This window comes from Alligator mississippiensis, chromosome 4 (genome assembly GCF_030867095.1).
Source record: "Alligator mississippiensis isolate rAllMis1 chromosome 4, rAllMis1, whole genome shotgun sequence".
Classification (NCBI taxonomy): domain Eukaryota; kingdom Metazoa; phylum Chordata; order Crocodylia; family Alligatoridae; genus Alligator; species Alligator mississippiensis.
In genome coordinates, this window is record NC_081827.1 from 169,081,931 (window position 1) to 169,095,870 (window position 13,940).

The 13,940-nt window shown below is 41.4% G+C and overlaps 1 protein-coding gene across 4 annotated transcripts in view; it reads right to left on the minus strand.

The window, feature by feature from the left end:
• The window catches only part of SPOP (speckle type BTB/POZ protein), a 51,645-nt gene that overhangs the window by 24,048 nt on the left and 13,657 nt on the right, over nt 1–13,940 (minus strand). For 2 of the 4 annotated variants that reach the window (XM_014603638.3, XM_019482620.2), the window contains exon 3: nt 6,452–6,597. The exons of the other annotated variants lie outside the window; for them this stretch is intronic. The gene's annotated coding sequence lies outside the window, so the exon portion shown is untranslated. The remainder of the gene's footprint in view (nt 1–6,451; nt 6,598–13,940) is intronic. 4 annotated transcript variants of the gene reach the window in all.

Sequence of the window (13,940 nt, forward strand, 5' to 3'; positions counted from 1 at the left end):
CGTAGCTTGGGGGACTCTTCCACGAGCCCCCTGACCCCCACCCGCTATCCCAGCCCCCCCATTGCTGCCCTGCCTGCCCCCACTCCCAGCCCTTTAAAACAAAAACAAACCCCCCTGAACTCACCAGCTGCTGCACCAGCCTCGGGGCTTCTGGAGGCTCATGGCAGAGCCCCACCATGCAGCACGGGGAAGTGAGGGGCAGCAGGGATTGCCGCCCCCCCGCTGGGCAGCAGCTGATGAGTCCTGATTTTTTTTTTTTGATTTTTTTTTTAAGGGCTGAAGAGCTAAAATTGAGGATGACAAGAAAAAGAAAGCATGACATTTCCTGAAGCAGGTTATATACTCAACTGTTGCCCATTGGCTAGCAACAGACGGAGACAGCCGATTTAAATCAGTAGTAACATGGTGGTATATGGGATATTGTGTTACATGTGCAAGCATGGTGTACTAATTATAAAGGTATTTTGGCAATTTAAAATATTTGCACTTTAGAAAGACTATGTCTTCCTAGACATAGTGTTATATTAGAAATCTGAACAAAATTCCTTTAAGAAAAAAAACAAAACAGATTTTTTTTATGAAAGATCAAGATATTGTTCAAAATTCTGTGAAGTAAACAAGCCCATTCTCTGGTGGAGATGGGGGATGTAGACTTAACTCCTGTTTAAAGGTAGAAAAGGGATTGATTTAAGGCAGAGGCAGGGTTTTCCTGTTTTAAGGCAGAGGGAGGGATTGATTTATGCCAAACAGAAGCTGGAGAATTGTCTGAATACATTTTTTTTTTAAGTTTACAGAGAGAGCTGAAGTGTGAAAAGATATTCTGAAAATCCTGCAGACGGCATTGACTACATCTGTCTTGATTAAGTGCTGTGGAAATATTGTTGGGAATCAAAATGACAAAGATGTAGAGTTTTCAGTCAACAGGGTCAGAGTCAGAAGAAAATGGACTGGAACACTGACTTCATCATAACAAGGAGACAAAAAGCAATGAACTATTATCCAGTGAAAGATTCATTCCACCTTGATTTAATCCTAATTTGGGATACAGAATAAATAGTTTGTATTAAATATTCAAACATGAATGATCTCTTAGGGGTCAAACACCTCTGAAATTTCTACTTTTGTTTTAATTACTGCCAGTCTCAGTCCAGCATTCTCCTTAAATATGTAGAAAAATAAATTCAGAAACAGTTACTACATATATTCCTCTGCATATACAATAAGATATTGATATTTGTAAGGAACTTTTCACCAAGGGAGGAACTAAAAAGAAAAGGAATGAAAGAACAAAGTAAACAAACTGAAAAATAAAATAATAAAATACTTTTTGCACATTTTCCACTTAAAATGATCTTTGGTGTCAGCCATGTATAACAACATGTTCTACATAAATGCAATTAAATTAATGGTAAACCCTTAAACAGCTGCTCAGAAAATATGACTGAATTGCTAATGGTGTCAGAGCCTTGGAAATTCACCTCTTTGCTATTTAAAATTTTCCACAATAACCCACTTTCATAATAGTCCCAGAGTTACCATATATATGAAAGATTTAATCCCTCTATGATAGGGCAGCCTGGAAGATGTATGAAATTAAGATGGATTAAATAAAACCACAAGTGAATGTAGTTTTGTCAGATAAACTGCAATAACTCTAAACACCTAGAATTATTATTTTCTATTTTAAATTAACAGAACACAGAAAAGGAATGAACAAATTTACTTGAATAATCATATTAGAAAAAACCTCAAACAAAACCTCCTCTGCAGAGGCCTGAAAACCATGTCACTTTCACTTGTTAGTCTTCTATCCTCCAAAACATAGTTTAAGAACACCAAAAATATCTTAAGGTTTTCAGGATTTTTCATTAACTGCTCTTCAACCCTCAAAGCACTCACCTGCAGGTGCTCAATACTGAGTATTTATATAAAGCCATTAAGAGAACCAGTGAGGAGGCAGCAAGGACTGAAATGGCAGCAGAACAGTCCTAAGACCAAACTCCATGTTTTCTTTTCTTTATAGGAAACAAGCACCACTGCATAACTTGGACAGTAACTATGCAAATCAGTACCTGGATGAAGAACAGACAGGTAAAACTACAACAAGGCAAGGCAGAGGAGACTGGTGGAAGGAAAAATGCACCATCAAGGGCTTTTACTCTACGATTGTTAAAGTAACTCGTACTATTGGGGTTCTTTTGGGATTCCTTGATGCTACTGGCTGCGTGTCTACAAGATTGCATTATTTCCAATCATTCACAAAACTGGCCATGATATTGCATTTATAAACGACTTCCACATCGAAATATTGAAATCATGACTACCAGATTAGAATACTAAAGCTTTTACCTAGGATGAAGCATAACACTAGAAGCATACCAACTGCTATAAAATTCAGCTGTCAACTTCTTAATTAATGTTTAATATTAGTCTAGCTCTCCTCTCCAAAAAGAAAGGGTCCAATAAAAGGTTTCTGTTCCAATACTCAAAGTCTTCAAATGTACTGACCCAAGAGAACTATAAGCTTTTGCAACAGCTACACATCACAATTACAGTGAAAGTGCTGATGAATAGGTCAAGGCTTACAAGTATGAGATGCAGCAGTTACAGGAATCAAAGACTATAAAATCTGATCTTCTAAATACCATAAACCTGACCACTTTCAAAAACTAAAACCCAGTTCTCTAACTTAGCTTTCCATTGATTTCTTTGCATGATAGAGATAAAGCCATATGAACTAATTGTGCATTTTTTTCCCTACAGAATAGGAAGAAAAAGATTATTTCTTTTTCAATGCTTGGGAGATGCTCACATAGTACAGAGACAAAATTTAAATTTGCTATTAAAATATTTTGGTATCTATGCCTTCTCCACTGTTTTGCCACTTCCTGAAAATCATATTAGGTCTTTTGTGTCTTATGGAATGTATCTGGATTGCAAATGAGAGTATGTGAGCAGTAATAAACATTATGAATTTTTCTACCATCAGGTCTCTTTTATAAGATAAAAATTCAGTTACAGCTATTTTCTCTGGACAATAATTCTGCACACAGATATTGGGAAAACTTGTGAAGTTGCAGCTAAAGTATTTTCAGGATTTATGAAACTCAAAGGAATTTTCAGAAGCTTGTTGCTAATAGGCAAATAAGCCTCCATAAATATTAAAAATATATATATTAAACGAATGTTTGCTGCAGATGTCCACCTTTTATAGTTTAAATTGCATTATCCACTTAAGTTGCAGGGAGAGCTGACCCGTGAGTGTGACAAATACTTATTATTATCAGAAAACGGAGAACAAAGAAAAATATCCTTGCAAATGTTGGCAAAACAATCTGTAGGACCTCAAGTCCTCTCTCAAACATTTAAATGTAAATCAGCCCTAGTATACGTAATGTGTAATAGAAGAAAAATACAAAACCAAAATGGACAGCTTGTAAATCTGTAACTAGGAAGTCTGATCAATCATTATAACAAACTACCTAAATCAAATAATCGTAGTGTTTTCACCACAGTTATTCAAAGCAAATTTGTCTAAGTATTGCTGTGGGGAATTGGATCATGTTACTGGAAACCATTTTTGAATAAACAAACTAAGAAATGGATAAGTCCTAGGTAACTAAAAGTTAGGACAAATGTTGGAAAAACCTAACAAATAGACAGAGCAGGTCAAGGAACCATCAATCCCTGCTGTAACTGGGAGAAAGAAAAGAAGCAGGATGACACCCGAGCCAAGCATTGTTTTTAAAAGGAGAGAGGCATAAAGTCTGAGCTGCTCTGCATTTGCAGGAAGGCAGGGAAAGGCAGGCACCACTTTTCCTTGGAGAGGAAGACAGAAAGAACAAGCAGAGCAACCCACTTGGGTGAAAGCTGTTGGAATGTTAATGGCCTCCTGGGAAAGAGGGAGGATGAGAATCAATGTTGCAGGAAGGTGGCACTAGAATTCACTGAGCGAATGTGTGGTGGAGGGCACAAGATTATCATGGGAAAAAGGAAAAGCCCTTTTATTTTATCTATTGGGAAATGCTAAAAAGACGGCACTAGAATTAAGAGCATGTGTGTGCACTAGGGGGAAGATTAATTTTTTGATGGTGGTGGTGGTGATGATGATTAGATCTGGCTGGGGCAGTGCGGGCACACAATAGGAAATGGAGGAGGGACATGGTGGCACTGCAGCTGGTGCAAAGGAAGCAGCAATGGTCTGACTTTAAGCCAATCTCATTAAAGCACCCCACCTCTCCTAAAAGTTTGCCACCCCCTGATGTAGAAGAAGGAGAACAGCTTTTTAATAGTAACAGAAAGAAGAGCTGGTAACAAACAAAATGTACTAGGGGTGCACTGATAAAGATTTTTTTAGCTGATACTGATGGCTGATTATTAACCAGCCATATCAGCCAATCCTGATCCGACATCTGATTTACAAGAATGCAGCCCAGCAGCTTGGAGAGCAGCATCTGGCTGGTAAGTCTGGGGATGGGGGTGTGAATTGAGGCCTCCATGGTGAGGGAGGGAGTGGAGCAGAGGCAGGCACTGCCCAACCAGAATGCAACCCTGCCAGGAGTGGGATGGAGTCGCAGGTGGCTTGTCTCCCCACCGCTGTGCACAACAATGGGGGAGTGGGGGGTGCCATGTGTGTCATCCCCCCACCCCGATTTATGCGTGGACAAGGGTGGGCTGCCTGCTGTGGGCTCAGGACCAGGTAATGCACCAGTCTGTTCCGGGGGGGGGGGGGGGGGGGGGGGGGGGGGGAAAGGCTGAGCTCCAAATGGGCGGGGCTAGGGCAGGCAGCAGCAGCACTGGGAGGAGTGGCTATGGGGTGGGCTACAGCCCACCCAAAATTCACCATAGCTACCCCTCCCAGGGCTGCCCCCACTCACCCCAACCCCGCCTGCTCAGAGCCCAGCCCTGGCCCAGCCCCCCTGCAGGGAAGAAACCTGGCACAGTCCCTGGCCCCAAGCCTGTAGCAGGCAGCCCACCCTTGCTCTGCGCACAGATCTGAGGAGCACATGGCCCCCATGCCTCCCCCGGGGGTGCACGCAGCAGCAGGGAGCTGCCTACCCTGAACCCTGTGGACTAGCTGCCTTCAGCTCTGCCCCACGTTCCAAACCAGGGGTCGCATTCACCGCCCTGGCTAGGCAGCGCCTGCCCCTGCCCCATTCCCTCCCTCACTTTGGGGGCCTCAATCTGCCCCCCCATGCCCCTTCCCCTCCACAGACTTGCTGGCTGGACACTGCTCTCCAAGCTGCCAGGCTGCATTACTGGCCACGTGCATGCTGCGGCTGCACGCATTCACACGGCATTTATCAGTGACATTATCACTTGCACCGGTCAAAAAAAGCCGATTGCTGATAATGTTAATTTTCCTTTCATCAGTGCTGATCTGATATGTAACCGATCTATTGATGCACCTCTAAAATTTACCTTAAGTGTGTATATATAGTTTAAGAGGGGTGGAAAGATGATTTGCACGTTAATAAATGTAGTTCTCTTTGGCAAGGAAGAAACCCTTGCTACACACATTCAGATTATTTTTTTCTGCTGCACCTTCCTATTCCTTTTAACATAGATATGAAGTCTGGCGAAGCAAACTTTATTTTCAAGCTCTGACCTCTGGTGAGCTATCTTCAAAAACCAACAAGCAAGAAAATCAATATAGATACTGTGTGTTAAATGAAGGAACAGATTGCCCCACTCCCTTAAATGTGTTATAAATTGGTCTTTTTAAATAGATGAAAAGTTTTAAAATATTCAAGACCTCACAACAGAGGTAGAACATAGTCTAATACCTGACAGATGGATAAATACCGAATAGTTTGGAAAGAATATTTTGTGCATGATAGAGACACTGAAGTTTCTAGAAACAGATATCCAAATACAACACAAAAAACACTTACTGGCCCCAAATAGTACAGCATTCCATTTAGTCAAGCAAAGAATGTATTCAACTAATTTTTAAAACTGACCCAATGTTCATTGCAACTCATAGAAGCATTTGATGCTGTAAACAGGTCAACAAAGATCAAGAAAAACATTGGATATATCACCCCTTCAGCTAGAAGTAAAATAGCAATTGTTTCAGCTTACATTGTTAGAAGAAGCCAGTTACTATTATCAAATGGTAGCACTATTATAAAACTGTGTAAAGTAGTAAGGTTAAAGAAGGTAGAATATCTACTAAAATTACAGGTGAACAAACCATCTAAAGCTTATCAGAATCCACTAAGCCTGAACACCAAATCCATGTTTCAGGGAAGACGGGTCTTTGACTTATATTGAGCAGAAAGAAGAAAAAAAAAAATCGTATTTAGGGTCCACATTATGGAAAAACCACTCAGAATACAGAAGCTTTAAACTGCAGACAAGTATATATTCAAAGCAAAATTTGTGTCCCCCAGAAATTCTTAAAGGCAGTGAAAAGAAAAAAAAAAATTCAATGATTTATGCTACCTACCATTAAAGCAACATTCAGGCTTCCTTCAATCAGAATAAAGATGTCCTGGTCAGAGTGACAGTGTTTCTATGGTTCAGGTCTTTAATAGGGAAAAGGCATTTCTCATTTATTGGTTGGTATGCAACATCCCTTTGGCTCTTGTACACCTTAGAGCAAGGATACAAAGTGGAGAGCAAGATAAAATCTTAACTTAGAAGGCATCTACTTTGACAAGTTAAAGTACAGATGCGAGTGTGGGTAATGGTTATGGCTTGTACAAGTAACTACAAAAAAGGAAGGCAAAGAACAAGATTAATCTTAAATAATCATAGTTTTGAGATTATTTCATTTAAATGGTTAGTTTACTGATTTTGTTTTCACCAGATGATACAAAGAGGCATAAGCTTCTATTGGCGACTATAGTCTGTCATATCTGTTGAAGTGGGCTATTGCCTACAAAAGCTTATGCCTCTCTGAATCAGTTAGTCTCTAAGGATGCCATTAGAGATCAGTTAGTCTCTAAGAAGGCCCTGCCTTCTGCCTGACTTTAGACTAGTGATGGGCAATTATTTGGTCCTGGGGGCCACAAAGGAAGCTTTGATGAGTGGTTGCCAGCCAGGTCAGCACCCCCACCCCCCACAATAGCTCACCAGAACTCCCTATGTGGGGGCAGTGTTCAGAAGCAGGCAAATCTGGGATCACTGGGTGGAGTCACACAGCAGTGACAATGTGGGGCTGGGACCCGAGGCAGAGCCGCAATCTTCCACCACCCACGTGCCCCTGCAACGAGTGCAGGCGTCATGAGCAAGGGCATGTGGGGAGCACATTGTGGCTCTGCCTGGCCCTGTGCTCTCACTGCCCCAAGATCCTGGCCCCCTGGACGCAGCCACAGAGACCCTGGGATGATGGGGTGGGGAGAGCACGAGCTGAGGTTGACCAAGGTTCTGTGGACAGGGACGTGCAGGGCCGTGGCTGGGCCGCAATCCCTGCATGCCCCTGCCCTAGGGGGAAGGTGGTATGGTCTGCAGCTGCCCCCGCGGTCCTCCACATGGGGCCAAGCCCCACCTGAGGCAGCCTGCAACATGCTCCTGCCAGCCCCAACCAGGATGCAGAGCATACTGGCGGTGCTGCTCCCAGTGTGGCTGAAGCCACCCAGGTGCTACTCAGCTCCCTTTGCCTCCAAGCAGCTCCTCCGGCTTCTGCTGCACTGCTCCGTGTGGAAGGGAAGCTGCAGTCAGGTGGTTCCTGCCCCAAAATATGAGGCTCCAGCTCCTGGACGCTTTCTACCCACTCAGCCACCCACAAGTGGCTGCTCACTGTGCTGGGTGGGCAGAGTGGGTGGAAGGCAGGCAGGAACGGGAGCCAGAGCCCCACACGCTGGGTCAGGGGCTGCTCAACCACAGCTTCCCTCCTGCCCGGAGTGGAGCAGCAGGGGCAGGGGCAAGAGGAGCCGTTGGAAGTGAGGGGAGCCAAGTAGCACCAGGAGCAGCCCCACCAGAAGCTGTATGTACTGGCCAGGGCTGGGACCAGTGGGCACAGGTGGGGGTCAACCCCATGAGGAGCACTATGGGGCAGCTGCAGGCCAGATCCAACCAGTTCGTGGGCTTGATCTGGCCTTTGGGCCATGTTTTGCCCACCCCTGTTTTAGACTAACACAACTAATTCTGTTTTCACCAGCCTTTTCTTCAACCTCTTCTTCACCTCCTGTATATTTTTAGGCTGCCCAGGATGCTCTCCGATTCCCAAAGTCTTAATTTTCCAAAACTGTTTCTTCTTTTAATCTCTCTCTGAGTTACTGAAAAGAAAACTTAAGAGCAGTAAAAGAAAGGAGACAATTTCACTCTTTTCCTTTCTCTAATGCCTGCTCTAATTTAATTTTGTCTTCTCCTGCTAACAAGGCTGAGGCCATTTCTCTTTTCTCTCATGCTAAGCAAATGTCACTAAACTTTTGGGCTCCAACACACCCATTCTTCTCTTAAAGAGTCAGTCATTCTAAAGGGAATTCTCCCATTTAAACAGAGGATCAGACCTTTGTAAAGACAATATAAGGAGGCTGAGGTAGACTATGCTGTATTCTATAAACTTTCTGCCACAAACAGCAGCAGTGGGATTCTTCTGCAAATTCAGTCCTTACTTTTGTTTTAAAACTTTATCTGCCAATTACCAAGTGTGGAAACAGCACAAATATATTTGCTTTATATATTCACTTAAGCTTAATATATTAACGTTCATCCTGTAAATAGAGATAACTCCACTAAGCAACTAAAAACATGCTTCAACAGGAAGCAGAAAAAGCAAAATGGTAGTCAGAATGATGAGATTTTAAAGTATGTGAGGTTGTGACCTGCTACGGAACAATGAGATAGTGCAATAAAAATTGCTTTCAGAATCAGTAAAACTTCCCAAATATTTACCATGAAATAACAGTGAGGAAGGTTTCAGTCCCCTGAAAAAAGTTTAATCTGGGACAGTTGCAACTGATCATGAAAAGCAGAGCAACCAAGCTTAAGCTACATATGTCAGATTATCCTCACCAAACAACTAAACCTTCCCTCTGTCCATCTGCTGTACTGAACACAAAAATGTGGATTTTCTGGAAAAATGTCCGGAAAATTTTCCAAAGCACTAAATAGAGCATGATGTGAGTTAGCATTTTTTTTTAAAGTTATATTTAGTAAACAAAACTAAAAAAATATGTTAATTTTATGTCCAAATAGCCAAAAGTGTTTAAACTGAAATATTTGATTAGGAAAAAAAATAAATATGGTGCACTTAATGTGGTTTAAATGTTACATTCAAACAAATTCAAAGCTTTATGTGGAAATAAATTATTTTATTGGTATAGTTGTAAAAATGTAAAGACAATACAGAATAGCATGAACTTCCCTTACATTGTTTAAATTTAAGACAAAAAACAAAGGCACTGAAAACTGTTGAGACACTAATTTTAGCACACCCAAAGAACTGTGCATGATATGCCGCAGTTGCCCACTCATCTACTTCAACAGAGTTTAACTCTCTTCCACTGAGGTCACTGCAGCACCTCCAGTTTCACTGTCACTATCTGGAGAATCACTTGTACTACTTATTAGTTTCATTTCAGAATCAGATTGAGACAAACCTGATTCAGAACTACTTGAACCACATTCTTGTTCACTAAAGGATGGTTTTACCAATGAGTCTATGGGCAAGGGCACCTTATCATCATACTGCATCTTCTTCACTAATTGTGCTTCTGACTGATTTGCCAGAAGCAAGAGATTTTGAGAAATAGAAGCAAGCTTAGCGGTGCATTCAAGACAAAAAAAGAGGAATAGACTAATAAATGATTGAACTGAAAGCCTTCCAGTTCTGTTCACAAGAAGCTGCTGTGGGTGGAACGCTTTGGACAACAGTCATGTGTTACAGTTTCCCTTCCACCATGTGAGATTCTCTGCTGCCTATCAAATGATGTCTTTGCTCCAAAGTTTTTCTTTGTGCAGTACTCGGCAATGTCTGTCATCACAGTTATTTCGTCAATGTTGGGGACATTCTTAGCTACTTCCATAACTGTATTGAGAGTAGATAATAGGGCTGTGTGAAGCTGCAGCCCCCGGTTCGATTTGGCCCAATTCAGCGGCCAAATCTCCAAATTCAAATCAAATCGGAGGACCCTTTAACCTCTCCAAATCGAATCAGAACCCTCTGAATCTATTCGGACAGATTTGGAGATCTGGACACAGAGACAGATTTAAATGTTTTTTCTACAAATCTCTAGGTAGGAGGGGCTCATGAATGCTGCGATGCTGGGGCGCACGGAGTGTCCCACAGAAGCACGGGGGAGGGGAAGGGGGACAGGCTCCCCAGTGTGCTTGGCAGCAGACCCAGAAGTGGACCAGGAGCACTTCCAGGTCTGCCTGGGAGGGCACCCCCCCGGCTTGGCAACTGGTGCCTGTTGGGTTGGGAGGGGGCACCAGGTCCCCCTGTGGGCGATCGCAGAGTCAGGGAGGCACGGGGTGCACAGGTGGCACGCCCCGGGCACTCCCCAGAAGACCCGAAAGTGGACTGGAAGCGCTTCCGGCCCACTTCCGGTTTGCCATTGAGCATGTGGAGGCCCCCCCCCCCCCCATCCCCCCCGCACTGCTGTGGGATGCTCCATGCGCCTCAGCATCTCAGCTATCACGAGCTGCACCTGCTACCTCAAGGTATGTAGAAAAACTTTTAAAGTTGTGCCTGTGTCCGAATTGCTGATTTTCTGAATCAGCATCAACTCTTCAGATTCTGATTCGACTGAATTGAATCAGGGACAGTGATCCAAATCAACAAATCGAATCACTGTCCTTATTTGGGCCAAATCCGAATCAAATAGGGCCCGCTTCGCACACCCCTAGTAGATAATTCATCTCCTGATAAATGTTGTTTGATGAACTGGATGAGAGCAAAACTCAGCTCTCTCAGGAAATATCTGTTTTACTACTACCTTTTTGGATAGAGGTGAAGAAGGAAAAAGCTCAATTGGATTTTCATTCAGTTGTCTGAATATCTCTGGAATATTTGAAAGGCTTGGTATATCTCCTTCAAGTTTCTTGACAGCCACTGAAACTGGTAGTAGCAAATTGAATGCTCCTTGAACACGAACCCAGAACACATTATTGTTGAGAATCTGCTTTCGAATGTTCATGGAAACGATCTGGGATACCGTGTCATCTATTGAAGTACACTGCAAACGGTTCTTTGTGAGCAGCAAACTATGGAAACACTTTGTAACAGAGATCTGTCTAGTTTCTCCTGGCAATACAAGTGCACTTTGCTTCCCCTGCTTCTCTTTCTGCAATTTCTTCAAAGTCTGATTAGCAACATGATGATTGTTGAATACCTTCACAATTGCTTTGCAGTTTGCCAGTATTGTCTTTGTTGTAGTCACATTTACTGTGTCCTTTCCCAGAAGATTCAACCCATACGCAAAACAGCCAAATACTATTAAATGAGGATACTTTGCCTTTAATATTTGCCATGCAGCTTTCATGTTACTCACATTTATCAGTTACAAGGGCTTGTACTCTGGAGGGACCTGCACTTTCAGTCTCTTCACTGAGTAATTTGGCTATACATTCACCTGTATGACAAGATGATTTGGTATCAACTGCCTTCAGGAATATTGGTTCAGGTATTGCTAACAATGTTCAATAAAGGATTTCCTTGTATATGAATCCATCCATTTGATTCTGCTTGACCAATTCTTTGAACAACCATTGTTTGCACTCTGTCATTCTCTCTTGGATAGAGAGTATGTGATAAGCAATAATGTGATGGTAATTTTTATGATGGACGAATTAGTTCATAATGTTCCTTCCAGTATTGATTTTCAGTTATGGAAAGAGGTGTACCACTTGCAATTATAGCTCAAACTAATGTCTCACCTGCTTTTTTTTTTTTTTTTTAATATATAATCTTCTTTTGACATTTTGTCCACAAAGCTTCATAAAAAGCTTGACTGTCTTGAACAGCTACACATGGTGGATCACATATCTGGTGATAGTGATCTTGAAAGTGAGGATCCTGCTTCTTTTTCCCCCAGACCTAGCAGTTTAACATTTTCATTTTTCATTTTTACAAATCTGCTATTTCACTTGAGCTACCAAGTTCCTGCAACAAAAGGGGAAAATATTTTTATTTGAGCCTATTCTAGTCTGGCCTCATCCATCAGAAGGAGAAGGAGAAGCGGCAGGGAGTTTGCTTCCCCCCTCCCTGCCAGAAAGAACACTTTGCTGCTCAACTTGTTGCTCAGTTGCCCTGGGACTGCAGAGCCATAGGGAAGTTATAGTTTGGCTTCTGCCATCGGCCAGAGGACTAAGTCCACTCCGCTGGGTTGACATAGTTAACTATTGATCTATTATGTAATTTAGGCTTACCAATAATTTTTTTTTTTTTTTTAAGTATTTGGGTGCTTAGTGCAAGCAGAAAAGCAGGATACAAATATTTTAAATACATAAATAATAGTCCAGAGTTGCATTAACAACTTTTAAAATTATAATGTTTTAAAACAATATAGATGCTAGTCTATACTGTGTGTTATCTAAAAATATTAATTTGTTTACTTGCATAGGATTCCTGAAGTAGACTGTTCTCAGATATTGTTGTTCCACCACTTCATTGTATTAGTTTTCTGCATATGGCTTGTACTCTTTCAGGACAGTTTCTACATGTTATTAAATGTTTCTTCATTCTTGTTGTATTGTTAGCATACTCCTGCCAACAGTATTTACATCTACCAACTTTCTTCCTTCCTTCAGTATCTTGAACTTCACTATAATGATGCCACACACTAGTTTTTTTTTTTCTGATTAGGCATTGTTATGACTACTTCAAAGCAAAAGCACTAAAAAGCTAACAGATCTTACACAAACACTTCCAACTTCCCCAACTCAAGAAAAGACATGAGACACTGCTCTGTTTGCTGAACTGAAAGTGAAACAAAAATTAATCACAGTTTTGGTTTTGCTTTCACTTGCAGTCTGAAATTAAATAAAAATGTTAGCTTTGGTTTTGATTTGACCTGCACAGCCAATTAGGTTAATTCATAACTTGATTTTTGGTTTGGATTGTTATACGAGTGTATTTACCCTCCTGTTTACAAATCAATAAAACATATATGTACTCTCACACACTTCCTAGGGATAATTGCCTGAAAAACATTAATTACAACTTTGAAACTGCCAAGCTTGCCCACTATTGTATTGGGATCCATTCACTGTCACTAATGAATTTTACGAAACAATTTTTAGAAATGGAAAATTTCCCAAGGAAAAATAAAGCACTGGAAAATTTTCCGCCCCATATCTCTGACTGAACATTCATACTTTCTATGAAAAAGAACCCCTCCCATCTCCTACTTACACATATTCCCAAGTTTCCTGTAGCTTTTCTACCTCTAACCTTATCAGACACCAAAATAGGGTAGGATGGAGGGAGGGAAGTGGAATTCAAATTGGCAAGAGCCTTCCACTTCCAAATCAGCTTAATTGTCTTCAGTAATCAATAAAACACATTTGGTAGAAAAAAAATATTTGTTCTTGCCTTGATGCATGCCATACTATTGTACTGACATTCATATCAACCTTAAGTTTCTGATTCAGTTTTGAAAAATAACAACTGTGAAACTAACAACTCTGATGTTCAGATGGATCTAAGTTTGCAGACCCTGCTTGTACAACTCTGGGTCCAACTAGTGTTAAAAAGGTAAGGTCAGAATTCAGCCAGTCCAAGCTCCAAGTATGTTTATTTTAATATAATGCACTTAGAGATAGTTTAAAAAATGACTGTAAAAGAGAAGTTATTGTATTTCTCCTGCAACTGTTTACATCATTAAACACTTAAAACAGAGTTGAGAGGTGCATTTTGTATACTGTCTTTGGCATTCCTTGTAGCAAGGAAAGAAAAACCCAAAGGGACTGGACTCAGATCTTTGTAGTTGAACAATGAAAAATCGATTTTTCAAACTATATTCATTTTAGAATCTACTTGCAAGCTT